This window comes from Nicotiana tomentosiformis, chromosome 3 (genome assembly GCF_000390325.3).
Source record: "Nicotiana tomentosiformis chromosome 3, ASM39032v3, whole genome shotgun sequence".
Classification (NCBI taxonomy): Eukaryota; Viridiplantae; Streptophyta; class Magnoliopsida; order Solanales; family Solanaceae; genus Nicotiana; species Nicotiana tomentosiformis.
Window position 1 is genome coordinate 93,440,074 of NC_090814.1, and position 15,129 is coordinate 93,455,202.

At 41.4% G+C, this 15,129-nt stretch overlaps 1 protein-coding gene across 1 annotated transcript in view; it reads right to left on the bottom strand.

Moving 5' to 3' along the window:
• Positions 1-1,321: 1,321 nt before the first annotated feature.
• LOC117277243 (uncharacterized) overlaps positions 1,322-15,129 on the bottom strand; it is a 50,796-nt gene continuing 36,988 nt past the window's right edge. The window contains exon 5 of the transcript XR_011414837.1: positions 1,322-1,333. The gene's annotated coding sequence lies outside the window, so the exon portion shown is untranslated. The remainder of the gene's footprint in view (positions 1,334-15,129) is intronic.

Consider the following 15,129-nt stretch of genomic DNA (forward strand, 5'->3'; position numbering starts at 1 on the left):
TTCTTTCATCAATTTTCTTTTTTATTTTTTTTTCCAGTAACAAATTCCATGTTCCAAAGAGGGTAACCAAAGAAAGGGGGAACCTGCTCGAAAGGGGTTGCAAGGATTGGTAGTGTTTGGGTAGCGAGAATGAAAGCATTCGTCATCCCAATTAGAACATGTTAACGCTGTGACAAAGGAATCAAATGTAATACCTCTTGACCGCATATGCATTGACAGCTGTCTCGGGGTCATTTCCTTCAATAACTCCCAAATATAGCGCACCCTTTGGCAACATTCTTCTTATAATGTACGGACCTTTCCAGTTTGGAGCAAATTTTTCCTTTGCTTCTTCATGATGCGGGAGAATACGTCTCAGAACGAGTTGACCCACTTCGAATTTCCTGGGCCGCATTTTCTTACCGTAGGCACGGGCCATTCTTTGTTGGTATAACTGCTCGTGACAAACTGCGGCCATCTATTTTTCATCAATCATAGTCAACTATTCCAATCGGGTTTTGACCCATTCCTCGTCCTCGATCTCGGCTTTAACAATGATATGAAGAGAGGGAATCTCAACTTCTGCGGGTATTACAGCTTCAGTGCCATAGACCAATAAGTAAGGAGTACCCCAACTGATGTTCGCACGATTGTGCGATATCCCAATTATGCACAAGGCATATTTTCATGCTATTGTCTGGAGCTCTGAATCATCTTCCTGAGAATCTTCTTGATGTTCTTGTTTGCACCTTCAACGACACCATTAGCTTTGGGTTGATAAGGGGTAGAATTGCGATGCATAATTTTAAACTATTCGCATACGCCCCTCATCAAGTGACTGTTCAGATTTGCAGCATTATCTATAATGATAGTTTTAGGAATACCAAAACGACAAATAATATTGGAATGCATGAAGTCCACCACTACTTTCTTAGTGACAGCTTTGAAAGTGACTGCTTCGACCCACTTTGTGAAATAATCAATGGCAACCAGGATGAATCTGTGCCCATTTGAAGCTTTCGGCTCTATTGGCCCAATAACATCCATTCCCCAAGCAACGAATGGCCAAGGTGCTGACATAGGATGTAACTCTGAAGGCAGTGCATGAATCAGGTCACCGTGTATCTGGCATTGATGGCACTTCCGAACGAAATTGAAACAATCATTTTACATGGTCATCCAGTAATATCCTGCCCGGAGAATTTTCTTTACAAGGACATATCCATTCATGTGAGGGCCACATACTCCAGAATGCACTTCGTTCATGATCTTTTCAGCTTCTCGGTCATCTACACACCTCAAAAGATTCAGATCTGGAGTTCTTTTGTACAAGACCTCTCCGCTCAAAAATAAACTGCTGGCAAGCCTTCTGATAGTTCTCTTTTGATCTCCACTAGCTTGCTCAGGATATTTCTTTGTTTTCAAAAACCTTTTGATATCATGATACCATGGTTGAGCATCTGGTTCTATTTCAATTGCATTACAATAACCATCCCTTTATCGAATTTGGATTTCCAGCGGGTCAAAATGAATATTTCCCGGGTACGGCAGCATTGAGGCCAAGGTAGCTAGTGCATCAACTAACTCATTGTGGAATCGAGGAATATACCTGAATTCGACGGACTTGAACCGTTTTCTAAGATCTTCTACATGTTGCATGTACGGGATAAGCTTGATGTCTCGAGTTTCCCATTCACCTTGGGCTTGCCGAATAATCAGTTCAGAATCCCCCATGATTAACAATTCCTCTACATCCAGATCAACTGCCATATTTATGCCCATAATGCAGGCTTCATACTCAGCGGTGTTGTTTGTACAGAAGAACCGAAGGCGGGCTGTGGCCGGATAATGCTGACCTGTGGGCGAAATCAGAATCGCTCCAATCCCGACACCCTTTGCATTTATAGCTCCATCAAAGAACATTTTCCAAGCATTAGTGTCCTCTGGAATTACTTCAGCCGAGTTTACTTCCTCGTCCGGAAAGTAAGTACTTAGGGGTTAGTATTCATCATCAACCGGGTTCTCAGCTAGATGATCCGCCAAGGCTTGAGATTTCATCGCCGTGCGGGTGACATAAACAATGTCGAACTCCGTGAGCAGGATTTGCCATTTTGCTAACCTTCCCGTGGGCATTGGTTTTTGGAATATGTACTTCAAAGGATCCATTCTAGTTATGAGATAGGTGGTGTAGGCCAAAAGATAATGTCTGAGGTTCTAGGCGACCCAAGTTAGGGCGCAACAAGTTCTTTCCAACAACGTATATTTGGCTTCATAACTGGTGAACTTTTTGCTCAGGTAGTATATGGCTTGCTCTCTCTTCCCGGTCACATCATGTTGCTCGAGGACACATCCGAAAGAATTTTCCAGGACTGTCAGGTACAAGAACAAAGGTCTTCCAGGCTCAGGCGAAACCAACACTAGCGGATTTGACAGATATTCTTTAATTTTATCAAAAGCTTTTTGACACTCATCTGTCCATTTGATCGCCGCGTCTTTCTTCAGCAACTTAAATATGGGCTCACACGTGGTAGTAAGTTGAGCAATGAATCTACTGAAGTAATTCAACATCCCTAGCAGACTCATGACCTCTTTCTTGGTTTTCGGAGGTGGTAAATCTCGAATAGACTTTATCTTTGTCGGATCTAGTTTAATACCTCTCCGGCTGACTATAAACCCCAAAGGTTTCCCAGATGGAACTCCGAATGCACATTTAGTTGGGTTTAGTTTCAAATCATACCTGCACAGACGTTCAAAGAATTTCCTCAGATCTCACATATGGTCTTCCTGCATTCTGGATTTAATGATCACATCATCCATATACACCTCAATTTCCTGGTGCATCATGTCATGGAAGATTGCAGTCATGGCTCTCATGTAGGTTGCCCCGATGTTTTTCAGACCGAATGGCATGACCTTGTAACAGTAGGTGCCCCACGGTGTGGTGAAAGCTGTCTTTTCTACATCTTCTTCATCCATCAGAACCTGGTGATACCCAGCATAACAATCCACAAAAGACTGTATCTTATGTTTGGCACAGTTGTCAACAAGAATGTGGATATATGGCAATGGGAAGTTGTCCTTGGGGCTTGCTTTGTTCAGATCCCGGTAATCAACACACACTCAGGTTTTCCCATCTTTTTTCGGCACTGGAACCACATTAGCCAACCATGTGGTGTATCGGACCACTCGGATCACACCGGCTTTCAATTGTTTAGTGACTTCTTCCTTGATCTTGTCATTAATATCTGTTTTGAACTTTCTCTATTTCTGTTGGACGGGTGGATAACCGGGATAAGTTGGCAATTTACGTACCACCAAATCAACGCTCAGCCCTGGCATATCATCATAGGACCATGCAAACACATCTTTGAATTCAAACCAAAGTTGGATCAATGCATCTCTAGTTCTTTCATCAGCGTGAATGCTTATCATGGTTTCTCTAATCTCTTCTGAACTGCCCAAATTAACTGGCTCGGTTTCATTTAAGTTTGGCTTAGACTTATTCTCAAATTGTTCTAATTCTCGATTTATTTCCCTAAACGCCTCATCTTCATCATATTCTGGTTATTGATTCATTATTTCACAGTTAGACAACGTTTTAGGATCCGGGCATGAAGTCCGCAAGCATGTCATGTTATTTAAGTCCGCATTATTAGAACTGAAAAGAAAAAGATAAGAAAAATAGCAAAATCAGAATAAAGAAAAAGGAGACATCCATTGACGATGAAATATTGATTCCATTTCATTGAATTGAAGATAGGAGGGTTTACATCAAAATTAAACACAATAAAATAAAAACATTCGAGTTACACCTTGGAGTAACTCGTAATGTAGAAGAGATGGCAAGACTGGACTACCGGGACTCCCATCTGACGGGGAATGGGGTAGCTTTCCAATTTTGAAGCTTGGCATCAGGCCCCATGTACACCACCTCGGCATTGCTTGTGCCTTCCCCGGGCTGAACCATGTGAGACTCATACAACATTTGTTTCATGGCTTCACAAATATCCTCAATCTCTTCGGCTATGAAGGACTCTTCTTCTTCTTCTTCCGCATATTTGGGTTTAACGAATGACTTGGCGAGATGCAGAACGGGCTGGGGCAGGACCCACCCATTTTTCTTGCGCTCATCAGCCCATTTTCTGTCGGCCTCTGTAGCTCGGAAACCTACGCCGAAGAACTTCTCATTGACGGTCGAAGTGATGGGCTCTGTGATGCCTTGTAGAGATACCCCAAGCCCTTTTCCGGGCTTGTACCCATGTCCAATCATTTCAGTGGTGACCATGACCGAGGTATTAGATAAGCAAGGTTGAGGGAACGGGGGCCCTTCTTCGCATTGGTCGGCGACCACAATTTCGAAAGCTTGGTAGACAATATGCTCACTTCCTTCTCTAGCTTCGAGACATGGGACTGAAGGGTCCCTGTAAAATGGACTGTTCATCCTCCCCATAAACAACAATTTCTCAGTTTTCATACTCAAATTTGACCATTTGATGGAGAGTGGAGGGCACAGCTCCTGCAGTGTGAATCCATAGTCTTCCTAGGAGAAAATTATATGAAGTATCCATGTCCAAAACCTGGAAAGTCACTTCGAAGTCCACGGGGCCAATGTCAAAATCAAATTGATCTCCCTTATTGTATCTTGCTTAACACCATCAAAAGAGCACACACAGACATTGTTTGATCGAATTCTTTCCGTTCCAATCTCCATCCTTTGGAGCGTTGAGAGAGGGCAAATGTCGACCCCGGAACCGCCATCTAAAATGACTCTCTTTAAATAATAGCCCTCACATTTGACAGTCAGGTGAAGGGCTTTGTTGTGGGCGGCTCCCTCTGGGGGCAAATCATCGTGGCTGAAAGAAATCCTGTTGAACTCGAAATATCGTTCTGCCATTCTTTTCAGTTGTTCAACTGACATGTCAACTGGGACATATGCCTCATTCAATATTTTCAAGAGTACCTTCTGATGTTCATTTGAGCTCAACAGAAGGGATAAAAGCAAAACCAGGGAAAGAGTCTTCCGGAATTGATCAACTATGGCATATTCCGAAGTTTTCATTTTTCAGAAAAACTCTTCTGCTTCCTCAGCGCTCACAGGTTTATTGGGCAGAAACCGTTTAACCTTGTTCAGTTTTAATTTTAACTCTTCTGGGTTGTGGTACTTCCCAGATTGGTTCATTTCGTTCACCTCTCCCATAATCTCTTTCCCCTTGTAAGTAACCACTATTTTGTTGTAATTCTAGGGGACTGCGGTGGGGTCTCTCATAGGGCTCTGTGGTGCACGACTGATAATCATGGGCTCAGTCAGCCTTGGTGGAATTACCGGCCCCCGCACCACATAAGTCCCTTTTTGGCACATACAACTTTGGCATATTCAGCGCGGCTTTCCTTTGCTTGAATCTTTTGGGAGTGTTCGACATGACCTGTTCTTTCCTTGGGGCCCTAGGAACATAGAGAATTGCGTCCTTAGCAGGTGTTGCCCCAGTTTTTGTTTCTACAGCTTTTTCTACAACTTGAGGAATTGAAGTGATTTTCTTCTCATTTATGGCTTGTTTCGCCACCGCTTTGGGTCTTGCCTCTGAATCGACAATGGCGATGATGGCTTTCAAGGCTGGATCAAACTCTTTATCAGCACAAATCATTCTAATGATCGGCCCGTTGTTGTAAGCCGGTAATGGATTGCTAGTCACATTGGGGACTTCCTCGTCCCTCAGCATCACTCGTTTTTGTTTTATTAAATTCTCAACTGTCCTCTTGAGAGTCCAACAATCCTTCGTATCATGACCCTCTGCCCCTGAATGATAGGCACACCTAGTACCGAGCCGGTATGATGGAGATTCAGGTTTTTGTCGATTTGGAGGCACAGGTTGCATTAGACCCATCTACCGGTTGGAAACATGTTAGAGTAGGACTCACCAATAGAGGTGAAGTCGTTTCTCCTGGGAGGCTCACGGGGGCGTGTATTATGTTGGTAATTGTTTTGTGGTAGATGGGGGTTATATGGAGCTGGGTGAGGATGGTTAATTTTCACTACTAGAAATTCGGCAAAAACCGACCAAGGTCGACCGACCAACTTTGGTCGGTAAAAAAACCGACCAAAAAACCGACCAAAGTTGGTCGGTTTTTCAAAAACTTTTTTTTTTACGAAACCGACTAACTTTGGTCGGTTTTCTTTGGCGCAAAAATGCGGAAAACTATTTTTGAGTCCCGCGAAATTTATGTTTCAAGAAACCGACCAACTTTGGTCGGTTTTTCAATTAATATAAATAAAAATTAATATTAAAAAACCGACCAAAATTGGTCGGTTAATTCGGCGGGTCATTTAAAAAAACCGACCAACTTTGGTTGGTAATTTTACTTTTTAATAAAATCGACCAACTTTGGTCGGTTATTTTCGTGCGAAAATACGATTAAAGAGTATAAATCAAATAAAAGACAGCCTTAAAACAAAATATACAAATGGTCTAGTGGTAGAATAGTATTCTGCCACAGTACAGACCCCGGTTCGATTCCCGGATGGTGAATTTTTTTTTTACATAATTAAAATACCGACTAACTTTGGTCGGAAAAAACCGACCAACTTTGGTCGGTTTTTTTTGCAATATTTGTTTTTTGAATTTAATTGACCGACCAAAGTTGGTCGGTAATTTCCGACCAACTTTGGTCGGTATTCCTTTCCAACCACAAAAATACCGTCCACACGTAAATGGTCACGTTTTGGTCGGTTTTTTGCCATTACCGACCAACGTTGGTCGGTTTTTTTGGTCGGTTTTTACCGAATTTCTAGTAGTATTTGTAAGGTGGAGCTCGGTTTTGGTTGTAGTGCTGCTGTGGCCGTGTATAGGGTTGGGCATTCATCACCGCATAGGGAGGCGGTGCCACGGCATATGCTACATCTTGATGGGGGTAGTAGTGTTGTGGGGTTCTGGGAGGCAGGTAAGAATGATCACGGGATCGGCGGGGGCCTCTCGAACCTGAAGCCATCATGGCTCCTTCTTCCCCCTTCTTTCGATTTGCTAGACCCCCCGAGCCATTCTGGATGGCTTGGGAGATGGCTCTCAAAGCAGACTGACTTATGATTCGGCCAGTTTTCAGGGCATTTTCTACCATTTCTCCAATTTTTATGGCCTCTGCAAAAAGTGTGCCCATGGCAGACATCATGTTCTGAAAGTAATCGGCCTTTTGGGCCTGTAAGAAAACAATGACCATTTATGTCTCATCCATAGGCGGTTTCACTCTGGCTGCTTGCTCACGCCACTTGATAGCGTATTCACGGAAACTTTCCGCTGTTTATTTTCTTGAAATTGGTCAGGGAATTCATATCTGGAGCTATATCAACATTGTATTGAAATTTCCTGACGAAATCTCGGGCTAAGTCATCTCATATATGCCAATGGGAGATGTCCTGGTCCATGTACCATTCTAACGCACTTCCCGTCAAGCTCTCCCCGAAATAAGCCATCAATAATTCTTCTTTTCCACCAGCACCCCTCAGCTGGTTACATTATCATTTTAGATAAGCGATCGGGTCTCCGTGCCCGTCGTACTTTTCAAATTTTGGCTTCTTAAAGCCAGCGGGAAAGCGAACATGGGGAAACATGCACAGATTGGAGTACGCGACACTCTTTTGGCCACTCAGGCCTTGTATGTTATTCAGACTTTGTTCGAGGCTTTTCATCTTCCGAGTTATTTCCTCTTGCTCGGGGTTTTTTCACTGTTCTTTCCTGTTCCATTAGAGACTCATATTGCGGGTGCTGAGGGTAACAGTTTGGGGTAACATGAGTTGTGTCTAGCTGAAATTGCGGGACTTGAAAAGTAAAAGTTGAAGGCTCGAAGCATGGCCTAGGCACTGTTGCTGTGCCATAGTAGAGACTGGCGGTGCGGTGAATAATGTAGAAGGTACCTTCGAAAACGGTGCCGGGGGGCGAACCTCAGAAGGCATATTAGTGAAATTGGCTGATATAGTGGGGTACCCAAACGGGATGAATGGGTTGGTTCCGGGGATGGGGACGTTGTAGGTTCCTCTCGTCTTGGGAAGTAGTTCAGGAAATTCGGGGATTGTACTGGGCAGTTCTTTTCTATTAGACCAAGCGTCTCATATTTCTAACATGCGGACATACAGCCTCCTATTTTCTTCAGCAGTTGCGGACTCTGACTGTGGAAAAGTCGATACCTGACTATCCTCACGCTCAATAATTGGTAGATGACTTTCGGAGGCCATAGGAACACTGCCTTTAGATCTTGTGAATTAAGGATGGAAAGCTAGATTACCAACAAAACCAACCCCTTGAACAAAACCTAGCTGATTTGCACACCCAACAACCTTGTTAGTTTGAGACATTTTAACAGATAGGGAATCACATATTAGGGATGCAATGCACCTGAACAGTTAAACGTTTCTAAATATTTTTTGCAACAGCTGTGTGTTTCATCCTGGCTTTGCTTTTCTCGAATTTCAAATCCTGATTTCTTTCCCTTCTATTTTTTGCTGTTTTGTTTTCGCTCTTTTCTTTCTTTTTTTACTCAATTTGTTTCCTTTTCTTTTCCCCTCTTTTTCTTTTTCGGTTTATTTTTCACTCAAATTGTCTATGGCTATGATCGAATTCGATGGGGATTGCTTACGTATCATGACGCCGCATGAATCAGGCCATTACGTAGTTCAGGGAACGGATGTGGAATAAAAGAAAAGGCAAAATTTTGGGTTTTTCAATATTTCATTAAATAAAAATCTTTTTGGGTTTTTCTATCACAAAGACTTAGAAATACTGACGATTAAATAAAAACGTACAGACTCGAAACAAAAAAACAAACAGACTTGAAAATGACGAAGAGACTCGAAAAAGTAGAATTCAGACTCAAAGCCAAAAAGGTCAAGAATACATAAGAGCCTCCAATGCTACTTCGGGGGTCCGCGGGACATCAGTCGGTCTCGACGCGGGCCTGCGTGCAATCTCTTCTTGAAGGTACTCTAAATCAGCCATCACCTGACAGACAAAGGTCATCACAGCAGCAAAGAACATGGACCTGGTCATATCTTCGCATTCATGGCACTTCATTACAACATAATCAACGATTTCTTTAAAAATCATTCTAATGACACCCTTTTCTTGGAGCAGGCGTCCAATTTGCTGAGACCGGGCCTCCAACACTTGCGTGACCGTGTGCTTTTGGTCTTGCAATTGTTGCATGTCTTCTTCCAATCGGGAAATCAATATATAACAATACTCTCTTTCTGCTTTGAAATCCTTTGTTTGCTGGACCATTTCATTTTCAAGAGTGGTCAGCTTTTTCTTCAAGATCATGACTCCTCTGTCATACTTTTGCTTTAACTGCTGAACAAACCTTTGTCCGTTCTTCTGCATTTTTTGCCAATTTTGCCCGAGCTTTTGCCAATTCATCCTCGGCCTTTGTCAGATCAAACCCATAATCATGCACTTTTCACATCAGATTGCTTATGAGTCTTTCATCTTTTTTGCTTCTTACCAGGTTTTCAGCGGCTATTTTTATTTTTTGAATCTGAGCTCGGAGGGCTTCATTTTCCTGAGCCAACCTTTTCTTTTCTCCTTCGTCCTCAGCAGCCTACAAACTACTATCAAATTTGATGTTTCTGATTTGTTCTTCTAGTTTGCTTATGGTGGTCCGGTATTTCTTTTCTTTAGCTAACCAAACCCAGTGTTCTTGTGCTCTGTCAGTGAATTGTTGGACATGGGGCCTTTTGGCAGGTTGTTCCGGCTCTTGATCGACTCGGGCTCTCTTACCATACCACACCGTGTAATTAGACTCGACTTCGCCAGAAGACAAATCCCGCACCCGAGTATGTGGCTCCAAAAACCTACATTGGTGCCAAACCTGGCGAACCCTTTCTTCTGGGAATGCCGCCTTTGGGCCTAGCTCAATGACCTGTGTACTCAAATCTTCATCGTGAGGGATTGTTTGATACCTTCCTAATTGGCGAAGGACCCGATGTGGAGCATATGGCTGAATGCTTCGAAGACCCATCAATAGGAGGAAGCACACTTCAGCGGACATGTAGATGACTTTGTTAACTGGGAGCCAGCTGAAAGTCTATTCAATTTGCCTCGCGGTTAAAGAACCTAGATATGCGAACCATATTTCAGCACCCTCTAGTAACTCATAGTCATTCACCCTGCTTTCATACTCTTCAATGCAATTGAGTTCGGTCAGTCCGCGATTCATGTACCTCGGGCGACGACAGAGATGCTCTACCAGCCATATTTGAAAAAGCAGGCTACAACCTTCAATGAACTTTGCACTAGCTCGGCAGGCAGTTAAAGCTCGATAAATTTCTACGAAAATAATCAGTATAAGGGTACCGTTGGCCTTCTTGAATATAAAGTCAGCCATTCTTGCAAGTCCCAGTTCTATGTGTCCATCACTCCTTGGGCATATCAGTGTGCCTAAGAATGCAACCACGAAGGCTAAACCCCTACGGGCTTCCCACTTGTCGTTCTTTCCCTGATGGATTAAACCAGTGTCTGGAGCCTCAAATCCACGGGGGTCTCCATATCGGCTATATAAGAAGTGGAGTGTGCAGAATCCTTTGTCCTAATTTTCATCTTTAACCTGCCGTTTAATGCTCAAAAGGTCCAAAAACTTATGGGGGGTTACAATTCTGGGTGCTATCGGATATTAGCTCCTGAGATTCCCGTCAAAACCTATGTAGCCTGCTATTTCCTCTAGTGTAGGGGTCAATTCAAAGTCGGAGAAGTGGAAGACATTGTGTGTCGGGTCCCAAAATGGTATTAGAGTTTCAATTATATCAACCCTGGGCTTAATCTTCAGAAGACCGGTGAGCCCACCTAGAGCTTTGGTCACATAACGCTTGTTGTCCTCCCCCAGTTCGTCCCACCACATGTGGAGCCTTAGTGGAATCTCATTTATGACTCGAAAAGGTATATTTTCAACAATGTTCATCCTGCACATTTTTATTTAGGTTGACTCGTTAAAACATGTGAATTTTTGTTTAATTATTGACCAAAAAGATTATTTTTTGCAAAAAATATAACTTAAAACAACTCAAGGCCACATTTGCAAATACGGCCCTTCAGCACTTCAGAAGGGAAGATTTTAGGGTTGTGTTTGCTAAGTGGCCAAAATTAGAAATAGGGCCATAGATGGCTATTCTTGTAAAAACGGCATTCCGGCATCCCGTGGGGACATTTCTGGCTATTTGGACAAAAACAGCATCACCTAAATTTATTTATGACAAAATGGCAGCATTTTTCACATTTTGGGTTATTTTTTGTAAAAACGGGTCTGGACCCGGTGAGGGTTGCCTACGTATCTCACATCCGGTGAGAATCAAACCTGCGTAGTTCGATAAGTTTTGACGCACAGAAAATATAACTTATTTTGAAATGACTTTTCTCTTTTTTTTCAAAATTTTAGCAGAGTTTCGAGATTTTTTGAATACCGAAATTTTCAGAACCGTGTATTTTTTTATCCTACCTCACTCTTGATTTTTCTTGATTTTTGTTCCCTATTCTAGAAGCCGGTCAACATACAAGCCGAAGCAAATAAATGCACAAGTAGCACGTAAAATGCATTAGGATGGTCTTTTAATTTTAGGTATACGTGTCCTAGACGGACCTAACCCCTGTGTTAAGTCCCCAAAGTCAAATGCACGTTATGCAAATAACTTACCTACTAGGGATCAGGAATGAGGCTATGTCATTCTAAATTTGGATCCTGGGTGTATTATTCTAGACCTGGCTTACCCGAGCGGACAACTCGAGCCGGAGGAGGGGGTAGCAGCGTACCGGGAATACAGAAGCTTCACCGACTTTGCAACTTGTCCGAACCTCATTCTAAAATTAGGATATGACTCTAACAGAAAAGAAGTCACGCTAAGTGCACGCTTCCCAGAAGATTTAGAAGACTCAGAGAGAAGAAAGGTTTTCGTAACAGTTTATATACAATTCACGGCAATATCAAAGCGGTAAAGAGCGGCAATTAGCACATTAGGCTCAAACACGTAAAACAAAAATCAGATAATAAACAAAATCCAAGTATAAAAGTCATCTAAGCTCGAATTCTGAACCCTGAACCAGAAGTTCTGGGTTCGTATCCACAACAGAGTCGTCAGAGCTGTCACACATCCTTTTCCCGAGGGGGGATAGGGAGTTTTTCCAATTGAAGTGACATTATTCGAAATGAAATTATTTATTTAATCAGAATCGCCACTTGAAATATTTATTATGGTGTCCCAAGTCACCGGTTCATTTCAAATCCCAAATCGAGGAAATTTGACTCTGTTTTAAAGTCCGCGAAACCAGAAAACCGAGTAAGAAATTTTGTTAACCCGGAAGAAGGTGTGAGGCACTCTCGAGTTCCGTGGTTTTAGCACGGTCGTTCAAATATTAATAATTGGCCTAATTATCTGATTTATTACACGTTTTAAAAAAACCTATTGTGCATTTTTACCTTTTTAACCGCTTTTATTATTTATGAAATTTGTTTGCACAAGTCGCGATGTCGCGCACTCGTTTGTTTTTGTACACATTGCGAATCGCGCCACATGAAACGCACACGCGATCTACAACATGTTAATTTTTATTATTGTTTGAAGTTATGGTCGGGTCACATGAAATGCACACCCGAATTGGGATTATGTATCATGACTATGCCACGGGAACCGTACCCATAGTCACGATGATTTATTATTAACCGCGCCTAAAGCAGCTACATAGGTTTATGAGTTGTTTATTTTCCTAAGTTTAGGATTTCATGCGAGGGTTCATAATTATATAACAATTTATAGTAAGCAAGATATGTAATCGGGCTAAACTAAGTTTAAGTTATTGACGAACTATCACTCAATGGATATTTGGATTCGTTTGGGCATTTGAATACGTTTAGAAAGCTATTTGATTTAAAGGAAAAGGGTAATCACCTAGTATTTACGTTATTACCTTGTTGGATTTTGGTAACTCAGATAAAACAGAAATGTGCTAGGGTGGCAGGTCCAAATTATTCGGAATTTCAGATTTATTGAGGCTTGCGTGAAAATAGCAATGAGTCCAAGTGAACTCCGCATCGCTGAGCAATACAATTGGGTTTCAAACCTATTAGACTATAAATCCAATAGCCAGGCCCCCATCAAAATAGAGTCATAATCATACATGCAATTACAACAGCTAATTTTTAAAAGTAAGATTAATTTTCAGAACTTAATATGACTTTACTTCTAATTTTAAGCAAAGCAAACAGAGTATAGATTATGTACAATCAAAAGATACTAACATTGTATCTGCAATTGAATTACAAGAAGAACCGATATTTGACAGTTTAGCAATTACGAATACCGCTAGTAAAATCTCAAGAAAAAAAAACTTCATTACAAACCACCAACAATTATATACCCTTTATCAAATCCGGTCTTGTGAAACTAACTAAACTACACCTACATAAGTAATTACACATTCCTTATTTTAGATCCTCCTTGAGAAATACATGGATAAACAGAGCCTTCTCTTTAGTAACGTGAAAGGGACACTTGACCTTAAAAATTAACAAAGATGAAGACTATACATCCAGCTCGCTCTATCACTTTAAGCTTAAACAGCCAACGACGAGTATCAAAAGGATTTTGGCTTAAAACTGTGAAGTCATTTTGAACATGAGCCATTATTATAAGTGTTACTCATAACAAAATGAACAGTTTGAATATTCAAAGAAGCATGTTCATGGCACCAAACATTAAGTAGGGAACAAAGTTTCAAGCAGATTTAAAGGCTAACAGGCTGGATCTAAGAGAACAAATACGAAGTTGACATGAACAAATCATACTTCATTCATAAACATCAAAATAAAGGATCATAGATGAATGTTCACATACCTATAGCAGTAGAATCAAAATAAAATAGAAAATAAATCTCTGAAAACTGGAAAAGGGCAGCAACAAGAACAAGTACAGCAGCAGAAAATAATAACACCGGAATCAAGCAAAAAACCAGCAAATTTTCGAAAACAAGAGAATGATTCCAGCAACTCAAGAGCAAAACCCAGCAACCAACTTAAAATCCCAACAGAATAGGAGTAGAACCAGTAAAATTGAAAAGAAGAACAATTTTTTTTGTTTTGTTTTCTATCTCTAGATTGAATTTTGTGTGTGTCTTCTTTTGAGAGCCAAAGAAAAATGCAGAGCTTTTTGTGTGTAAAAATGATCCGGACCCCTAATGCTAGAGTTCTTATCCTTTTATAGAGTATAGGGAGTGTGTTGTATGAGGGGAGGGAATATATGAGATGTTAGTTAGTTTTTAGGAGATAAAGCATCTTTTGTAACCAATTCTTGGACAACTGTCCCTATTTTCAAATATTTAAATTTATTTTTTAACATCTTTCTTAACAAATTGGGATAGTTGTCCCTATTCTAGAAGTTTCTTTTATTTTTCCACTCTTAAAATTCTGTATTTTATGCTTTTTTATCACTCCAAGTTTATCTAAATGCACTTTAGTCCTTTATAATACCTACTGACAGTTCTAGCCAAAAAGGACTGGTGATTGACCAAGCTCCGGCAGAAGAATCTGGTTTGTGTTCAATGTTGTCATATGAACACTAATTTAATGCTCGAAAGCACATTTAGTGCTATATATGACAACTTTGAGCACGAGCCAGCCGAGGGAGTGAAATGTGACGGAAAACATTTATTCTTGAAGACCTCATGAACTGAAAAACTCCATGAAATGGTAGTTCGTAGATGGTCAAGGCAGTCGACTTTGGTATTGAAGCTAAACGAACTAAGATTTGAAGAAAAATCAAAAAGGAAGTGGATTTAAGGTTTTATTGATTTCCTCAGATCTGAAATTCGGGGAGTTTGGGTGATTTTATGGTGAAATTAAATGGAGGTATGTGATGAGGGGAAAGTGGGGACTGTAGGGTGAAGTTTTGAGCATGGTTGGGTGGTGGCCGCCGCCGGCCGGGTCTTGGGAATCCTAGGCGGCTAGGGTTTTGAGAGGTTGAGGAGGGAGATCAAAATGAGAGGTCTTTAGGGGGGGGAGGATATTTTCAGACAGTTATAAGGTTTGGAGAGGTTAGTTTAGGACCTTTAGATGAGAGAAAATCAAAGGCTAGGATTAAAAGGTGAAAACGGCGTCGTTTGGTTTAAGTGGGGGTCGGACCGGTTTTTT